The sequence below is a fragment of the Dipteris shenzhenensis genome, chromosome 15, assembly GCF_047967505.1.
Source record: "Dipteris shenzhenensis isolate YYH24624 ecotype China chromosome 15, Dip_SZ_1.0, whole genome shotgun sequence".
NCBI classification, from domain to species: Eukaryota; Viridiplantae; Streptophyta; class Polypodiopsida; order Gleicheniales; family Dipteridaceae; genus Dipteris; species Dipteris shenzhenensis.
In genome coordinates this window covers 22,109,080-22,128,012 of record NC_141610.1, presented here as the reverse complement: position 1 = coordinate 22,128,012, position 18,933 = coordinate 22,109,080, and the positions used below count along the sequence as shown (strand labels likewise).

The 18,933-nt window shown below is 44.5% G+C and overlaps 1 protein-coding gene across 6 annotated transcripts in view; it reads left to right on the top strand.

The window, feature by feature from the left end:
- Positions 1-18,933, top strand: part of LOC147893537 (metal tolerance protein 4-like) — a 148,075-nt gene that overhangs the window by 21,518 nt on the left and 107,624 nt on the right. The gene's annotated exons all lie outside the window — the stretch shown is intronic.

The following is an 18,933-nucleotide window of genomic DNA, read 5'->3' as shown; positions in this document are numbered from 1 at the left end:
GAGTTTGCATACCTATGACTTGAGAGAGATCTACAATTGAGCATACTCTCTTTAAGCTTTTGCATGTAGTGATAAAGATGACTCATTGTACTTTCCTCATGGTCAAATAATCTTAAAATGAAGTACAAAGGTGCAATGGCAGCCTTTATGGCTGCAGCTTCTTCCCAAAACATACTGTCCAAGATGTATGAAGTGATTGTACATGCCTCCGCTTTGCGGCTTCCTCTCCAAGCTTCCCACTCTTTACTACAAACGAGACGCCTAAGCGCATCTTTCATTTGTGTCATCCTACAAGTTTAGGACAAGTTCAGAATCAAAATTTGAATACATAAGTATTAAGAATTGAAATGAACTCTCAATTGGCTAGCTAAAAAAGGATGTTGACTTCTTGCATACTGCTATGAAAAGAGCTAATGCAATGCTCTTTCTTGTTATGAACTTGATGATTTGGCTTGCTTTATTAAGAGTAGATTGCACCCAATCCAACTTGGCAATGTCCTCCATCATCAAGTCCATCGAGTGAGAAGCACATGGAGTCCAAACAATGCTTTTATAATCTCTCTCAACCAATTCTCCCATCTTGGCACAATTGGAGCCATTGTCAGTAATAATTTGGACCACATTTTGTGGCCCAACCTCCTCAATGGCATTTTTAATGTGTCCATAAATCCATTCCCCAGTGATACTCAAGCCAGGGGTGGAGGAATCAACTACACGAAGTAATGTCGTGCCAGCACAAGATGAGACCAAGATATTTATCATGTGGCGCCACCGCTGGCCACATATGGCAAGTCACAAGAATCAAGATCCATAAGTAAATCACACAGTTGTTGTTAATACTAAAATCAGCCACACAAATCTTACCAAAGACTCAAGAGTCAAGAGTGAAGGGTTGTACTTATAACTTACAGTGTCACTCCATCCATCTGACACGATGCTACAACCATATCGCTCCCAACAAGCTCTCAAACCCACAAGCTCCTCTTGAATCTGCCTCACTTGGTTTGTCAAGTGGGTAGTTCTCAAGGACTCAGAATTTGCTGGTTGTAGACCTGTAGCTCCTGCTGCGGCTGCTGCCACAAGTGCACGATGGAACTTTTGGTATGTTGGACATCGAGCTATGTTGAAAGCAAGGTTGCATTGATAGAAGAAACGATGCTCAGCTATTTGAGCCTCTTGCTTCAACTTTGGAGCAAAGCTAGCATCAAGGGTGATTTGGCGCCTTGGCAGCTCTCTTCCCTTCTTTCTTGTTGTTGCAGCCTTGAGATGAATATGGGAGGATGTTGGGATCCTCTCATGACCCACAGCAACACTAACAAAGCTTGATGAATGTGGAGAAGCCACAACATGCGAGGGAGCTTCATCTGCATTGACATTGGGTAAAGACTCACCAATGTTAGAAGACTCCGGGGTGATATGAACTTGGGAAGAAGCCCCAGTATTACTTTGAGAAGACACTTGAACTGAGGTTCTTGTTGAAGTAGAGGCCCCTCTTTTCAGCGCTTCACTTTCCTTGGCTTCTTGCACCTTCCCATTAATTATCTCCGAAGGCAAAGGTAGAAGGAGCAATGACCGGACCTCTTCAAACTTTGATGGCAATCCACCATGGGCCAAAAAAAAACCTTTTGGAACATGAGTGCAGCCATGTGTTCCTTGTGCTCTCTCCCAAATGTAATGTGCCTTCACCCGGTTTGATGCTCCTCGAATTGTTTCCCCACAATACTTGCAAACCACACATTTTGTGCCAGAAGTACCATATTTGCTAATGAGAACTGAATCTTGCCAAACATCACGCTGAGTGGGAGACTTGCGAGGAGGCATGATGGAGAAGGCCTTGAAATTTGGGAAGAAACAGAGAATTGGGGCAAATTGGGCTGCTGCTCCTTGATTCAGGTGCTGCTCCTTGAGCAGAACCAAAAAACAGCAGCAACAAAGGGGATGGTGGGCAGGACTGTCGATGGCAGCAGGCCCTAGGCGTGGGAGTCGATTGCAGCCTGTTTGTCCAAGTCGTTGATAGCGTCGATGCTTGTGCAAGCAGCAGGTCGTTGATGGCGTCGGTTAGCGCAGGTCTCCCTTCTAGCCTCTAGGCCTTGTGTTAGTGGTGGCTAGCAGTAGCTAGCTTGAGCCTTGCAAGCAGCCTGCAGGTCAACGGAGCAGCGGCAGTGCTAGGCTCTAGCACATATGCTAGCCCACGGGCCACGAGCCACAAGCTCACGTGAGCGTAGGAAGCATAGGGAGCAGAAGTGGGCTGCGGACTAGAGAGGATGCTGAGTAACGAAATCAGGCCGGGAGGATCGCAATCGATTCGCGAAGGGCAGAAACGAAAAAACGGGCAAAAACGCCTTTTTGAGATTTGGGCGAAACATGCGTTTCGTTGGGAGCGTTTCGTATTGTTTCGAAACGTTTCGGCACGAAACGTTTCGTCCTGTTTCGACAGGACGAAACACGTTTTCATGTGACACTGGTCACAACCCCTTGAGCATGCCATTTGGCCAAGGGAGTCCTAAGTTCTGTACCAAGGGAAGATCCCTTGTACCAAACTAGGGGGTTATGGTAAAGTGGTTGTCGGGCAATTTCCTCTTTGGAGGAGGGAACTGCTCTGACGAGGTGCTGTCGAAAATGATCCCATATCTGAACAAGCCTTTTCACAAATGGTGAGGAAGGCTGAGAATGCTGGTCCGTCAGGAAGATCCAACTGACTCTACTTGCCCACTGACCTTGCTCTGGGGGTGCACTGGTGAATCCCATGTAGTAGGAATTGCTTCCACGGCTGATCTCGTGGAGTCAAACCTCTAACAAGAAGTTTGACTAAAAGGCTCTACTCTGCATCTCCGGATCAAAAACCCCAAGTCCTCCCTGTGAGAAAGGTAAAGTGATAGTATCCCATGAAACTCTGGCCCTAGTGTCCTCAGAACCATCCCCACCACTCCATAGAAAGTTCCGAAGCAATCTCCTCACATGACGAATCGAGTCAGCATGAAAACACCAACATGACGCAACATACCACATACTCGCTAGTAGAACCTGGTTGAGTACCAGAGCTCTACCGGCCAAAGAGAGTCTAGCCGTACTCCAGTAGGCTAGCTTTCTCCGGAACTCTCAAGAACTGGGGCAAACTGTTGCATCGGGGACACCTCAATGCCAACCTGGAAGCCTAGATATCTCGTGGAGGTGCCTCTGGGTATCCATACAAAGCCTCTGTCTCCTCCCCATGCTGGGGTATCCTGAGCTCCAGTCCAGATGCCTTTTGATTTTGTTTCGATTGACAAGTCCCCCTAGGCTAGGCAGAACTTGTCAATTTGCATCGGCAGCAGTAGCAAGACTATATGCATCTCCTCTGACTGTCAGTGCCGTATCATCAGCAAACTCAGTGTCCAGAAGCTCTTGCTCCTGCCGGATAGGCAGATGAAGGCCCAAAGTACCATGACTGGTAGCCTGCATAAGGTATCCCATAGCCTCTGCTACGAAAAGGAAAAGGTAAGGTGCAAGCCGGCATCCCTGTCGTACCGATCTGGATAGCTGAAAAGCCGGTCCTCTGCCTCCACAGAGCACCATCTTGCTAGAAGAGTGAGAGTAAAGTGAGGAGACCCATAAAATCCATCTATCACTGAAGCCTAGCCTCCTCATAGTGCCCTCCAAGAAACCCCAGTCCACCCTGTCATAGGCCTTCTCAAAATCGAGAAGGAGAACTGCAATCTCTTGCTGACTCTCCTTAGCCTAGTGAGTGGCCTCCCAAAAAGTGAAGATATCATCCAAGATACTAGCTCTGATGATCTCTGGCTGCATAGGCTTTAAACGAAGGGCCAAGGTCTTCGCTAGGATCTTATAGGCTGTCCCTAAAAGTGTAATGGGTCTCCAATTACGTAAGACTGTCTTGTCTCCCCCTTTCGGGATGAGACAAATCATACCTGTGCATAATGCCTCACCCAAAGATCCTGAATCGAGAGCCTTTGAAAAGGCAGAAAGTAGATGAGGCCCAATCGTATCCCAGAGAGCTCTAAAAAGAAGGGGTGACAGACCGTCCTCCCCCGGGCATGTGTCTGTGGGCAGCTCATGTAACGCATCTGTGATCTCCAGGAGTGATAGCGGGCTATCCAAAACATGACTCATCCTGTCTGAGACCATCTGGGGGACGTGACTCCAAATCTCCTCTCTGGCTCTGATCATCTCCTCGGTGACTGGATCGGCGGTGTAAAGAGTGGAATAGAAATCAGAAATGATCTCAACAAGACGATGAGGATCCGTCTGAAGAGACCCGGCCTCATCCACAAGTCTACGAAGACTGTCCGAAGAGTATCTCTGACCCACTGCCCTGAAGAACTCTCTAGAGCATCTATCCCCCTTCTGGATCCAGAAGGTCTGCTGGGAGTAAAACTTGAACTGGGCCCTCCTGCCCTGAATCTCCTCTAGTCTCTCCGGAGCCTCTGAAAGCTGCCCTCTGATGAAAAGAGAAGGAGGAAAGCTCTGAATCAATCTCCGCTCTTGCGTTCCGATCTCTGATTCTGAGCCTAGCTTTTTCAAACTTCAAAAGTACCCAATCCCCTTCCTTGAGATCTAACTGTCTCCTATGCTTATCTGCAGCTCTTTTATGTTTCTCTTGAGACTTTTCGATTGCTGTCCGGACTTGGCTGTAAGCTGTCTGGAGGTTTCTCACAAACTGATCAGCTGCAAATATTTCATCCTTGGTCCTCAAGATAGGTGGCAAAATCACCTTCCCATAAATGACCTCAAAGGGGGCTTTCCCTGTAGAGCTGTGTACTGTATTATTGTAAGCAAACTCTACTAATGGTAGGTACTTTTCCCAGTTTGAACCTTGGTCACCCACGTAGCATTTCAGCATATCTAATGCTGTAGAATTTGCTACTTCACTTTGACCATCTGTCTGGGGATGGAAAGAAGAAGAAAAATTCAGATTCGTCCCCATGTTATCAAATAAAGCTCTCCAAAATAGATTGGTCATTCTGGGATCTCGATCACTAACAATGGACGTAGGCATACCATGATGCTTAAAGATCTGTGCCATGAAAAGCTTAGCCATATGATCTGCCTTTATGGTTTTGCGAACCGGAATGAAATGAGCTTGCTTGCTGAATCTATCAATGATAGTCCAAATCCCATCATTCCCTGACTTTGATCTTGGCAAATCAAAAATAAAGTCCATTGTAATACTTTCCCATGGTGCTTGAGGCACGGAAGAGGCATAAGTAGGCAAGGTGCCTTCCGTCTATCATACTTCACTTTCTGACACGTAATGCATTCAGTAACAAACTGATGTATATCTTTCCGCATTCCTGGCCAAAAGAAATACCTCTCTAGTGCTAGAGTTGTTGCTGTAATTCCTCTATGTCCAGCATAGGGAGGTGCATGGCATTCCTCCAAAATCTTTTTCCTCATCTCGTGGGTGATGCATAGGCAATCATCTTTCATTAGATACCCATCTTTCAGGGAATAGTGACTGGTGGATTGCCTTGCCCCTCTTGCATTTGCTGTGAAATCTCACCAAAATCTGCATCACTAGCATATTGCTCCCTCATGCCTTCTAGGTCCTGATGATAAGCAATAGTCACATTATTGACCCGGGGTCTTTCGGACAAGGCATCTGCCACTCTGTTCCGAATTCCTGGGGTATGGACAATCTGAAAATGATACATTGACAGCATGTTTGCCCATTTCATATGCTTCTCGGAAAGTTTGGTCTGAGTCAAAAAGAATCTCAGACTTTGGTGATCTGTTTTAACAGTAAAATCTGCACCCAAAAGATAGTGCTTCCATGTATGGATGGCATGAATTACAGCCAATAACTCTTTCTCATATATTCCCAGATATCTTTCAGCATTAAGCAATCTTCGGCTCTCGTAGGCTACTACATGTCCATTCTGATGTAATGCAGCCCCAACACACTCTCCACAAGCATCGCAATCAACATCAAAAGGTTGATAAAGATCCGGGACTACAAGAATAGGCTCTGTAGTCAACTTCTCCTTGAGTGTATTGAATGCTTTCTTCTGTGATATTCCCCATGTGAAGGCTGCATTTTTCTTAGTAAGGTCATGTAATGGAGCTGCGATATCAGCAAAATGCCTGATAAACCTTTTGTAGTAAGAACACAGGCCTAGGAAACTTCGAACTTCATGCACAGTTTTCAGCTCTGGCCATTTCTGAATGGCACGGATCTTTGCTGGATCCATCTGTATCCTATTCTTGGATATTATATCCCCCAGATAATGGATTTCTTCCAGGAAGAATTCACTTTTCTTGTTGTTTGCATAGAGCTGATGATTTCTCAGCTCTTGAAAAACTATAGCAAGATGTTCCTTGTGCTCTTCTTCTGTCTTTGAAAAGACTAGGATATCATCAAAGAAAGTACCCGTGAAATGCCTGTACTTTCGGAAGATGCGATCCATCATTCTATTGAATGTGGCTGGAGCATTTGTCAACCCAAAAGGCATCACTAAGTATTCATATAACCCGAATGTAGTGCGGAACGCTGTCTTGTGCACATCTTGAGGCTGTATCCTCACTTGGTGATAGCCACTCTTTAAGTCTATCCTGCTGAAAACTGAAGCTCAATTTAACTGATCCAGCACATCATCAATGCGCGGAATAGGGAATCTATTCTTGATGGTCATTTTGTTCAATGCGCGGTAATCGACGCACATACGGAATGAACCATCTTTCTTCTGTACTAGCAGTACAGGGGAACAAAAAGGAGACGAGCTGGGCTGAATCAACCCTTTGGACAGCAAGTCCTGTACCTGAGCCATAATCTCCTCTCTCTGAGTCGCACTGACTCTATAAGGTGGTCTGTTTGGTGGTTCACTACCAGGCATTAACTCTATCTGACGATCTTCTGGTCTCTCTGGGGGTAACTCCCCTAACAAAGCATCGGAAAATAAATCTTTAAAGTTTACAAGAAACTGAAACTTATCTTTGTCTGCATCATTCATTTGAGCATGCATATCATTCTCTTTTTCTTTTACAAAAACCATGTACGCAGAAATTGCAGACTTTATTGCTTTACCACATGTAACATCAGATACAATGGGGATAGTTTCCCCTTTATTCCTGGCAACTAAACGCTGATTTTTTCCCCTATGCACAAACTCCAGCACTCTTTCAGGAAGAGTCAACTTCACTGCCTTGCGATGAAACCAAGGCATTCCCAAGACTACATCATGATGTTTCAGTGGAGAAATGAAGAAGTCTTCCTGATCCACATAACTTTGTACATGAAGACGAAGCTTCCCTATCAAGGGAGTGATTGGCACAGGATTCCCAGAGAACATCTGATCGGCATCCAAAGCCCTGCCCAACTCCTCCGTCTTTATTCCCAGCCTCAGGGCTAGGTCTTCTGATATGAAATTATCAGTAGCCCTTGGATCAAATAAAATTAGCGCTTGCTGGTCTCTGACTTTGCCCTATGATAGCAGCAATTCTCGTTCTTCTGGGTTTGAAACATGACCCAGTATGTCAGGAATTCCTCCTGCCATTGGCTTTTGCGGTCCTCATGGCTTCTTTGCCTCTTTTCCCTTCGAAGTTGAAGGCTTTTCCAGGCACTGGGCAGCCACATGCCCCTCTTTGCCGCACTTGAAGCATTTCCCATCTCTACGGAATTCAGCTATCTGTTCAGGGGTGAATGGAGATTTGCCTTTATAAGTCTTTGAAAACAGAGTACCCCTCGGCTTCTGAGGCTGAAACCCTTTCTTTTCAACCTTGGGATACTCTTTCTTTTCTGATTTTGAAAAATCAGTTTTTCTGATTTTGAAAAATCAGTTTTCTTTCTTTCGGCACGTCCTGCATGCAAGGATAGTACCGTGGATGGATCTTGTAACGGCACAAGACTAGCTATTGAAGCTGAATGCATAAGGTCTTGAATGTTCTTTGCCCCCAAAGCATTCACTACTCCCTGGATTCTTGGACTGAGACCTGCTCTGTACTTTCTCATTTGGGTTCCTTTGGAGATCTTTTTGAAAGGTGCAACCTGCAAATAAGCATCCCAAAACTTTTGGTTGTACACATCCACTGTATCTCTTGCATCCATATGCAAACTAAGTCCCAATCTTGAAGAACATAGTCTCTAAACTGTTTTGTCATAAACTGCTGGTAGAAGGTGTCACCACAATGTAAATATCCTAAGTCAAAGTACAGTTGACCATTTATTTGATCATAATTAAAGAGTTTTATATGTGTTAATTACGGTCAAAGAGTTATTTTAATGGTCAAAGGATTGACTACGGTCAAAGATACTTGACTCTAGTCAAGTAAACCTGACTACGGTCAGAGAGTGTTGACTTCGGTCAACAAGACTTGGCATGCGCCAAGAGGGGTTAACCCCGGTTAACCAAGATGTGCCAACCTCGGTTGGAGAGACTTGGCTATAATTAAGGCGCCTTGACCTTGGGTCGAAGCTCTTTAATTATAATCAAGAGTGTTGACTCCGGTCAACCAGAGAAAATATATATATTTATTTATATATATATATATTTGTTTAGATGTGCACATGTGTTCAGTGCGGACGCCCACCGTGACTAGGATTAGTCCACAGTGTGTTATTTGCATGCAAAGCGCTAACAATTAATGGGTACCATGGTGGTGCGCTTTAATTAATTGTTGCAGGTACTAGCAAGGACTATGTTTCCTAAGCGAAATGGGAGCCTGACAAGCATCTAGGAAGCGGTTCGTGTGACCGAGAGCTTTGAAGACTCCAGAATGGCCCTTAGAGGCTTGTAATAGGTTTTAGTCTAGATTTTAGACAAGTGGCATGTTGCCAATTTGAATGGGGCTTGAAGCTCTTGTAAAAGGATTTTTCTTTTCACGTTTTGAAGAGAGACTTACGAGACAGCTCTAAGCTGAAGTTGAATTTTCTGTAATGGATTTTTCCAGAAATGAATAAAGACCTTCGGGGGGGTCGAGCCTGACAATTTGTCCTGGGCCCTAGTGTATGTTCAGAGAGAGGGAGTGAGGGAGAGCCTTTGGAGCATGTAATTCCGTCGTTGACGTGAAGTTATTGCTGTTTTTCCACTCTCAGTGCTGTTTCGTAAACTACGGTTGTATTGGTATCAGAGCGAAGGTTAGGATTGCCTCCTATGGCGACCTCGATCAAAGAATTACATAGTTTCTGCAGTAATTTGCTGCGAGATTTTTCAAGGGAAGATTGTATTGGTATCACGAGCGACGTAACTGTTTGATTATTGCGTGAGCACCGGTGGAATTATTTGGCGCCATATAGAAGTCTACGCAAGCGCACGTTATGGCAAAGGAATCGACGGAGATGTCCCGAGTAGATAATTCCTTGATACCCTGGGCGGAGGGCTAGCAGGGATAACAGGTGCTCTCACGCGGGCGCTCATGGCGCAAGTCCGTTGCTTGATGGAGATACGACAGAGACCGTTGCCTTTTGATAAGCTACGCTTGGCGGAAGATTCATGATGGAAAAGCATTCGTCAGGTTCTTTGCGCCCGTGATGCGTGCGTGAAAAAGACGAAGAAATGGATTTATCATGGTCAACGGAGCTGGCGACGTTGATGCGATGACATACGATCCTCTTGACGGAGATTTTTGCAAAGGTTTGGGCAGGCTTGCCAGAGTTGGCGTGGCAGATAGCTAGAAATTGCTGACGTGGCGCCTAGCCAGGTGGCAGATGATGTGGCAGCCAGCTCAGAGCTGACGTGGCACACTGACACGTGGCAGCCAGGCTGGTAGACTTGTGGTTAGTGTGACCTTGTTCAAGCTAACTGCAGTTAGCAGACCCTGGTCAGGGATTTGGTCAGAGGACAGCCTAACCAGACTGGACTGGTGCAGTTAACCAGTTTGGTTAAGTTAGTGGCCAAGTTACAGACTAACTAGTCTGTCAATGTAACCAGACCAGAACAGAACTGATCTGGTTAATGTAACCAGTAGTTACCCATCTGGTTACTGTTCTTTCAAAAAAAAAAAGACAGTTGCAGAGACAGTTTTGGCTATCAATTTTCTCCTGCCTGTCAGACTTTTACTGTCAGAAAAGTAGCAGAAAACCAGAGAAAAACAGAGAAAACAGAGATTTGCAGAAAAAGGAGTATGCATGCCTTTGAGCAGTAAAAAGAGGGAAAAACAGATGCCTTTTGAAGCCATCTGCAGCAGCCAGAAAAAGGGCAATATAGTTGATAATGCTTTGACAATTGTGTGGGTGCATGCCTTGAACTGATAGCCAGTACTGGCATAGATTGTGAATGCAAAACCACCTCTTGTTGAGGTACCTTTTCTGTTGGAAAAGCAAAGGTAGTGTGCATTAGTTACTTGCACAGTGTGAGAAAAAAAAAAAAAAAAAAAAATCTGCAGATCTCAGAATATGGATCAATCACCTATCCAGTGGGATTCTCAAGATAGGGATGTGCATCCAAGACAGAGGAATGTGCCGCAAGCTCAACAAGAATTTGAACAAATGGTACGCACTCGTATATAAGAGCTGGAAAATCTTAAAAGGGATCCCAGGGTTCAGCATTTGTTTCCAGTAGAGGCTATGCCTAATCCAGTATATGACATGCCAATGCCAGAGGCACACTCTCGTGTACAGTCTGAGAGAGAGAGATCTCATAGATCTCATAGGAGACGGTCCCATAGTAAAAAGAGATCGAGGCGTCATCACCGATCTCCTAGTCCATCACCGTCTACCTCGAGTTCGATTTCTGTGTCTTCTTCTTCCTTATCAGATAAACCATCCAGGAAAAGAAGGAAACACGAGAAGTCTGGGAAGAGAAAGTCTTCCAAAGCGACCAGGGAATTTAAAGAGGGAGGAAAATCTGTTAAGTTTATGACCTACAATGGACAGTATGGTCATACAGACAAAGCATTGCAGTTTATCAGACAGTTTGATGCTGCATTCGGTACTGAGAAATTTTCAGAATCCTCCTAGTTAAGAATGGTCAGCCTACACTTAACAGCAACGGCTAGTGCATGGTGGAGTGCACTGACCACAGATGGGTCAGCCCCAAGAAAGTGGAAGGGCTTCAAGAAAGCCTTCTACCAGCAGTTCATGCCTAAACAGTTTAGAGACCATGTTCTTCAAGACTGGGACAGCTTGCACATGGATGCAGGAGATACAGTGGATGGGTACAACCAAAAGTTTTGGGATGCTTATTTGCAGGTTGCACCGTTCAAAAAGATCTCCAAAGGTACCCAGATGAGGAAGTACAGAGCAGGTCTCACTCCAAGAATTCAGGCAGTAGTGAATGCTTTGGGGGCAAAGAATATTCAAGATCTTATGCATTCAGCCTCAGTAGCGAGTCTTGTGCCGCTACAAGATCCATCTACAGTGCCATCCTTGCATGCAGGACGTGCTGATAAAAAGAAAACTGATTTTCTAAAATCAGAAAAGAAAGAGTCCCCTAAGGCTGAAAAGAAAGGGTTTCAGCCTCAGAAGCCGAGGGGTACTCAGTTCTCAAAGACCTATAAGGGCAAATCTATTTTTACCCCTGAACAGATAGCGGAATTCCGTAGAGATGGGAAATGCTTCAGGTGCGGTAAAGAGGGGCATGTGGCTGCCCAGTGCCCAGAAAAGCCTTCATCATCGAAGGGAAAAGAGGTAGAGAAGCCACGAGGACCGCAAAAGCCAATGGCGGGGGGTATTCCTGATATACTGGGTCATGCTTTGAACCCAGAAGAACGAGAATTGTTGCTATCATGGGGCAAAGTTAGAGACCAGCAAGCGCTAATTTTATTTGATCCAGGGGCTACTGATAATTTCATATCAGAGGATCTAGCCCTGAGGCTGGGAATTAAGACGGAAGAGTTAGGCAGGGCTTTGGATGCTGATCAAATGTTTTGTGGGAATCCTGTGCCAGTTACTCCCTTGATAGGCAAGCTCCGTCTTCATATTCAGAGTTATGTGGATCAGGAAGACTTCTTCATTTCTCCACTGAAACATTATGATGTAGTTTTGGGGATGCCTTGGTTTCACCGCAAGGCAGTGAAGTTGACTCTTCCTGAAAGAGTGCTGGAATTTGTACATAGGGGGAAAAATCAACGTGTAATTGCCAGGAATAAAGGGGACACTATCCCCATTGTATCTGATGTTTCATGCGGTAAAGCAATAAAGTCTGCAATTTCTGCGTACATGGTTTTTGTAAAAGAAAAAGAGAATGATATGCATGCTGAAATGAATGATGCAGACAAGGATAGGTTTCAGTTTCTGGTAAACTTTAAAGATTGCTTTTCTGATGTTTTGCCAGGGGAGTTACCCCCAGAGAGACCAGAAGATCATCAGATAGAGTTAATGCCTGGTAGTGAGCCACCAAACAGACCCCCTTATAGAGTCAGTGCGACTCAGAGAGAGGAGATTATGGCTCAGGTACAGGACTTGCTGTCCAAAGGGTTGATTCAGCCCAGCTCGTCTCCTTTTTGTTCCCCTGTACTGTTAATACAGAAGAAAGATGGTTCATTCCGTATGTGCGTCGATTATCGCGCACTGAACAAAATGACCATCAAGAATAGATTCCCTATTCCGCGTATTGATGATGTCTTGGATCAGTTAAATGGAGCTTCAGTTTTCAGCAGGATAGATTTAAAGAGTGGCTACCACCAAGTGAGGATACAACCTCAGGATGTGCATAAGACAGCATTCCGCACAACATTCGGGTTGTATGAATACTTAGTGATGCCTTTTGGGTTGACAAATGCTCCAGCCACATTCAATAGAATGATGGATCGCATCTTCCGGAAGTACAGGCATTTTACTGGTACTTTCTTTGATGATATCTTAGTTTTCTCTAAGACAGAGGAAGACCACAGAGAACATCTTGCTATAGTGTTTCAAGAGCTGAGAAATCATCAGCTCTATGCCAACAGCAAGAAAAGTGAATTCTTCCTGGAAGAAATCCACTATCTGGGGCATATAATATCCAAGAATGGGATACAAATGGATCCAGCGAAGATCCGTGCCATCCAGGAATGGCCAGAGCTGAAAACTGTGCATGAAGTTCGAAGCTTTTTAGGCTTGTGTTCTTACTACAGAAGATTTATCAGACATTTTGCTGATATCGCAGCTCCATTACATGACCTTACTAAGAAAAATGCAGCCTTCACCTGGGGATTATCACAGAAGAAAGCATTCAACACACTCAAGGAAAAGTTGACTACAGAGCCTATTCTGGTAGTCCCGGATCTTTATCAGTCTTTTGATGTGGATTGCGATGCTTGTGGAGAATGTGTTGGGGCTGCATTGCATCAGAATGGTCATGTAGTAGCCTATGAAAGCAGACGACTTCGGGATGCGGAAAGATATTTAGGAATCTATGAGAAAGAGTTATTGGCTGTAATTCATGCTATCCATACATGGAAACATTATCTTTTGGGTGCAGATTTTACTGTCAAAACAGATCACCAAAGTCTGAAATACTTTTTGACTCAGACCAAGCTTTCAGAGAAGCATATGAAATGGGCAAACATGCTGTCAATGTATCATTTTCAGATTGTCCATACCCCAGGAATTCGGAACAGAGTGGCAGATGCCTTGTCCCGAAGACCCCAGGTCAATAATGTGACTATTGCTTATCATCAGGACCTGGAAGGCATGAGGGAACAATATGCTCATGATTCTGATTTTGGTGAAATTTTACAGCAGATGCAAGAAGGGCAATCTACCAGTCACTATTCCCTGAAAGATGGGTATTTAATGAAAGATGATTGCCTATGCATCACCCAGGAGATGAGGAAAAAGATTTTGGAAGAATGCCATGCACCTCCCTATGCTGGACACAGAGGGATTACATTAACAACTCTAGCACTAGAGAGGTATTTCTTTTGGCCAGGAATGCGGAAAGATATACATCAGTTTGTTACTGAATGCCTTACGTGTCAGAAAATGAAGTATGATAGACAGAAGGCACCTGGCCTACTTATGCCTCTTCCCGTGCCTCAGGCACCATGGGAAAATATTACAATGGACTTTATTTTTGAAAGTCAGGGAATGATGGGATTTGGACTATCATAGATAGATTCAGCAAGCAAGCTCATTTCATTCCGGTTCGCAAAACCATAAAGGCAGATCATATGGCTAAGATGTTCATGGCACAAATCTTTAAACATCATGGTATGCCTAAGTCCATTGTTAGTGATCGAGATCCTAGAATGACCAGTCTATTCTGGAGAGCTTTATTTGATAACATGGGGACGAGTCTGAATTTTTCTTCTTCTTTCCATCCCCAGACAGATGGTCAAAGTGAAGTAGCAAATTCTACCATTTTGGATATGCTGAAATGCTACGTGGGTGACCAGAGTTCAGACTGGGAAAAGTACCTACCCTTAGTAGAGTTTGCTTACAACAATACAGTACATAGCTCTACAGGGAAAGCCCCTTTTGAAGTCATATATGGGAAGGTAATTTTGCCACCTATATTGAGGACTAAAGATGAAATATTTGCAGCTGATCAGTTTGTAAGAGACCTCCAGACAGCTTACAGCCAAGTCCGGACAGCAATTGAAAGGTCTCAAGAGAAACATAAAAGGGCTGCAGATAAACATAGGAGACAGCTAGATCTCAAGGAAGGGGACTGGATACTTTTGAGGTTTGAAAAAGCTAGGCTCCGCAAGTTTAAAGGCAAACAGAAAGTGTATGCAAAGTTATCTCCCAGATATTATGGCCCTTTCAGGGTTACAGAGAGAATAAATGAGGTTGCATACAGATTAGCATTGCCAGAGCATTGGAGGATTCACAATGCATTCCATGTGAGTCTTCTAAAGAAATTTCAGGGACCAGAGCCTACAGAACCAGTATCAGAAGATCCACCAGAAGTGGATGAGCTGGAGGAAGTCCTTCAGCCATAGCAAATTGTGTACCATACTGTACGTAAAGGCCCTCAGGGTAAGGAATTTTGCAGGTATCTTGTAAAATTCAAGAATTATACGGCATTAGATGCCAAGTGGATGGACGAAGACATGTTATCCGATCATCCACAGCTTTTGGATGTTTACAAGGAAGCTTTTCAGTTGAGGTCAACTGAATAGAAGCCGAGGGGATGTCACCACAATGTAAATATCCTAAGTCAAAGTACAGTTGACCATTTATTTGATCATAATTAAAGAGTTTTATATGTGTTAATTACGGTCAAAGAGTTATTTTAATGGTCAAAGGATTGACTACGGTCAAAGATACTTGACTCTAGTCAAGTAAACCTGACTACGGTCAGAGAGTGTTGACTTCGGTCAACAAGACTTGGCATGCGCCAAGAGGGGTTAACCCCGGTTAACCAAGATGTGCCAACCTCGGTTGGAGAGACTTGGCTATAATTAAGGCGCCTTGACCTTGGGTCGAAGCTCTTTAATTATAATCAAGAGTGTTGACTCCGGTCAACCAGAGAAAATATATATATTTATTTTTATATATATATATTTGTTTAGATGTGCACATGTGTTCAGTGGGGACGCCCACCGTGACTAGGATTAGTCCACAGTGTGTTATTTGCATGCAAAGCGCTAACAATTAATGGGTACCATGGTGGTGCGCTTTAATTAATTGTTGCAGGTACTAGCAAGGACTATGTTTCCTAAGCGAAATGGGAGCCTGACAAGCATCTAGGAAGCGGTTCGTGTGACCGAGAGCTTTGAAGACTCCAGAATGGCCCTTAGAGGCTTGTAATAGGTTTTAGTCTAGATTTTAGACAAGTGGCATGTTGCCAATTTGAATGGGGCTTGAAGCTCTTGTAAAAGGATTTTTCTTTTCACGTTTTGAAGAGAGACTTACGAGACAGCTCTAAGCTGAAGTTGAATTTTCTGTAATGGATTTTTCTGAAATGAATAAAGACCTTCGGGGGGGTCGAGCCCGACAATTTGTCCTGGGCCCTAGTGTATGTTCAGAGAGAGGGAGTGAGGGAGAGCCTTTGGAGCATGTAATTCCGTCGTTGACGTGAAGTTATTGCTGTTTTTCCACTCTCAGTGCTGTTTCGTAAACTACGGTTGTAGAAGGCTTTCTTGAAGTCCTTCCACTTCTTTGGGGCTGACCCATCTGTGGTCTGTGCACTCCACCATGCACTAGCTGTTGCTGTCAAGTGCAAACTGACCATTCTTAACTTGGAGGATTCTGAAAACTTTTCTGTACCGAATGCAGCATCAAACTGCCTGATGAACTGCAATGCTTTGTCTGTATGACCATATTGTCCATTGTGGGTCATAAACCTGACAGATTTACCTCCCTCTTTGAATTCCTTGGTCTCTCTGGAAGACTTTCTCTTCCTAGACTTCTTGTATTTTCTTCTTTTCCTTGATGGTTTATCTGATAAAGAAGAAGATACAGAAGTCGAACTCGAGGTAGACGGTGATGGACTAGGAGATCGGTGATGATGCCTCGATCTCTTCCTGCTATGAGACCGTCCCTTATGAGATCTCTCTTTCTCTGGCTGTACACGAGAGTGTGCCTCTGGCATTGGCACGTCATATACTGCATTAGGCATAGCTTCTGCTTGAAACAAATGCTGAGCCCTTGGATCCTTTCTGAGATTTTCCATCTGCTGTATACGAGTGCATACCATTTGCTCAAATTCTTCCTGAGTTTGCTGCACACTTCTCTGTCTTGGATGTACATCCCTATCTTGTGAATCCCACTAGATAGGCGATTGAGCCATTTTCTTACAACTTGTCTAAGATCTGCAAATTTCTCTCACACACACTGTGTATGCAACTGATGCACGCTGCCTTTGCTTTTCAAAGAGAAAAATCACCTCAACAAGGGGTGTCTTGCATTCACAATCCCTGCCAGTACCGGGCTGTCAACTCAATGCATATACCCACAAAGTTGCCAAGGCATCAACAACGATATTGCCCCTTTTCTGGCTGCTGCGGAAAGCACTCAGAATGCATCTGATTCCCTTTTTCTGAACACAAAGGCATGCATACTCTTTTTCTGCAAATCTCTGATTTCTCTGCTTTTCTGCTGCTTTTCTGACAGTGAAAGTCTGACAGATAGGTGAAATCTGCTAGCAGAAACAGTCTCTGCAACTGTCCCTTTTTTTTTTTTTGGAAAACATTAATCAGATGGAGTAACTGGCTGGTTACTCTAACCAGACTAACTGGCTCTAGTCTGGTTAGTCTGCAACTAGACTAACTGGACTGGTCACAGCAACCAAACTGGTCTGGTTAGGCCAGATTAACTGGACCAAAGTTGAACTAACTAGATACTGGTTCAACTAACCAGAGTTAACCAGCTGTAGTTAACTTAACCAGGGTTTCATTAACCATGGGTCAACCAGCCAGGATTAACTGTACCAGGGTTAACTTAACCACTGGCCTGCCAGGCTGACTGCCACGTGTCAGTGCCACGTCATCTAGTGCGCTGTCTGCCACATGTCAGTGCCACGTCATCTACTGCACGTGTGGACGCCACGTCAACTGGACCTGCTAGCTGCCACGTCAGCAGCTGCCTATCTGCCACGTGTCCTCCTGCAGCATGTCAGCCTAAGGTTCCAAACCTTGGCTGATTGATGCGCGTCGCGCCGCTCTCAGAGTCGATGATGAAACCTGGAAATCCCGTTAGAAAATCTCCAAAATCACCTTTCGTAGGTCACGTGAAGCTCATGCCTTCCGGATTAGCGTTCGTCGTTTGAGCGCTTCAATTCGTCCGTCGGCGCACGTTTGTATCTCTGTCAAAACACATGGGCCTGCGCCATGTATCCCCGTCACTCAACACCTTGATGCTACGCCACGCAGGCTACGTACGCAGAATTGAACGGCAGTCACTCAAAGTCCTTGTCGGGACTCTCCGCTGCCCACAGCGTCGCTCATCTGCCTAGGTGCCTCTGTCTTCTTCTTTAAAAATGCTATGACTGATAGTTGCCAGCACTCGAAACGCCAAGTTAGCCCACTGTTCTACACTGGCCAACATACTTCTTCGCTTGAATCGTCACCTTTTTAAGAAAGAGGGTCAGCCTATAGCTCTGATACCAATGCAATCTAAAAGCTCTCTCTCTACAGATCCTCACGCTCAGAATTTACTGCAGAAATACTCAGTAGAGCTCTCTCTCTCTCTCTCTACACACTGCTCTGGCCCAGGACAACATGTCGGGCTGGACCCCCCCGAAGGTATTTTATTTCTTGAAGAGAGAATCTATTACAAGAGTTCAACTTAGAGCTGTCTGATACAAAATCGAACGTGAATGAATGATTACAAGAGCTTCAAGCTCATTTCAAATTGGCAACATGCCACTTGTCTAAAATCTAGACTAAGTCCTATTACATGCCACTAAGGGCTTCAAAGCACTTGGTCACGCGAACCACCTCCTAGATGCTTGTTAGGCTCCCATAGCGCTTAGGAAAATAACTCTTCCTAGTACCTACAACAATTAATTAAAGCGCACCACCATGGCACCCATTAATTGTTAGTGCTTTGCATGCAAATAACACACTGTGGACTAATTCTAGTCACGGTGGGCGTCCCCACTGAATACATGTGCACAGCTAAACAAATATAAAATAATATATTTATTCTCTGGTTGACCGGAGTCAACACTCTTGATTATAATTAAGGAGCTTTGACCAAGGGTCGAGGAGCCTTAATTATAGCCAAGTCTCTCCAACCGAAGTTGGCACAACTCTCCAACCGAAAATGGCACATCTTGGTTAACTGTGGTTAACCCTCTTGGCGTATGCCAAGTCTTGTTCACCGAAGTCAACACTCTCTGACCGTAGTCAGCTTTGTGGTTCTCTGGTTAACCGCAGTTAACCCTCTTGATAATAAACCAAGTCTCCCTGGCCGAAGTCAGGTTTACTTGACTAGAGTCAAGTATCTTTGACCGTAGTCAATCCTTTGACCATTAAAAGAACTCTTTGATCATAATTAGCACATATAAAACTCTTTAATTATGATCAAATAAATGGTCAACTGTACTTTGACTTAGGATATTTACATTGTGGTGACATATCCTCTTCCCTTGGGTTCAACCAGGGGCTGCTAGTGGTTATTTTCTTGGA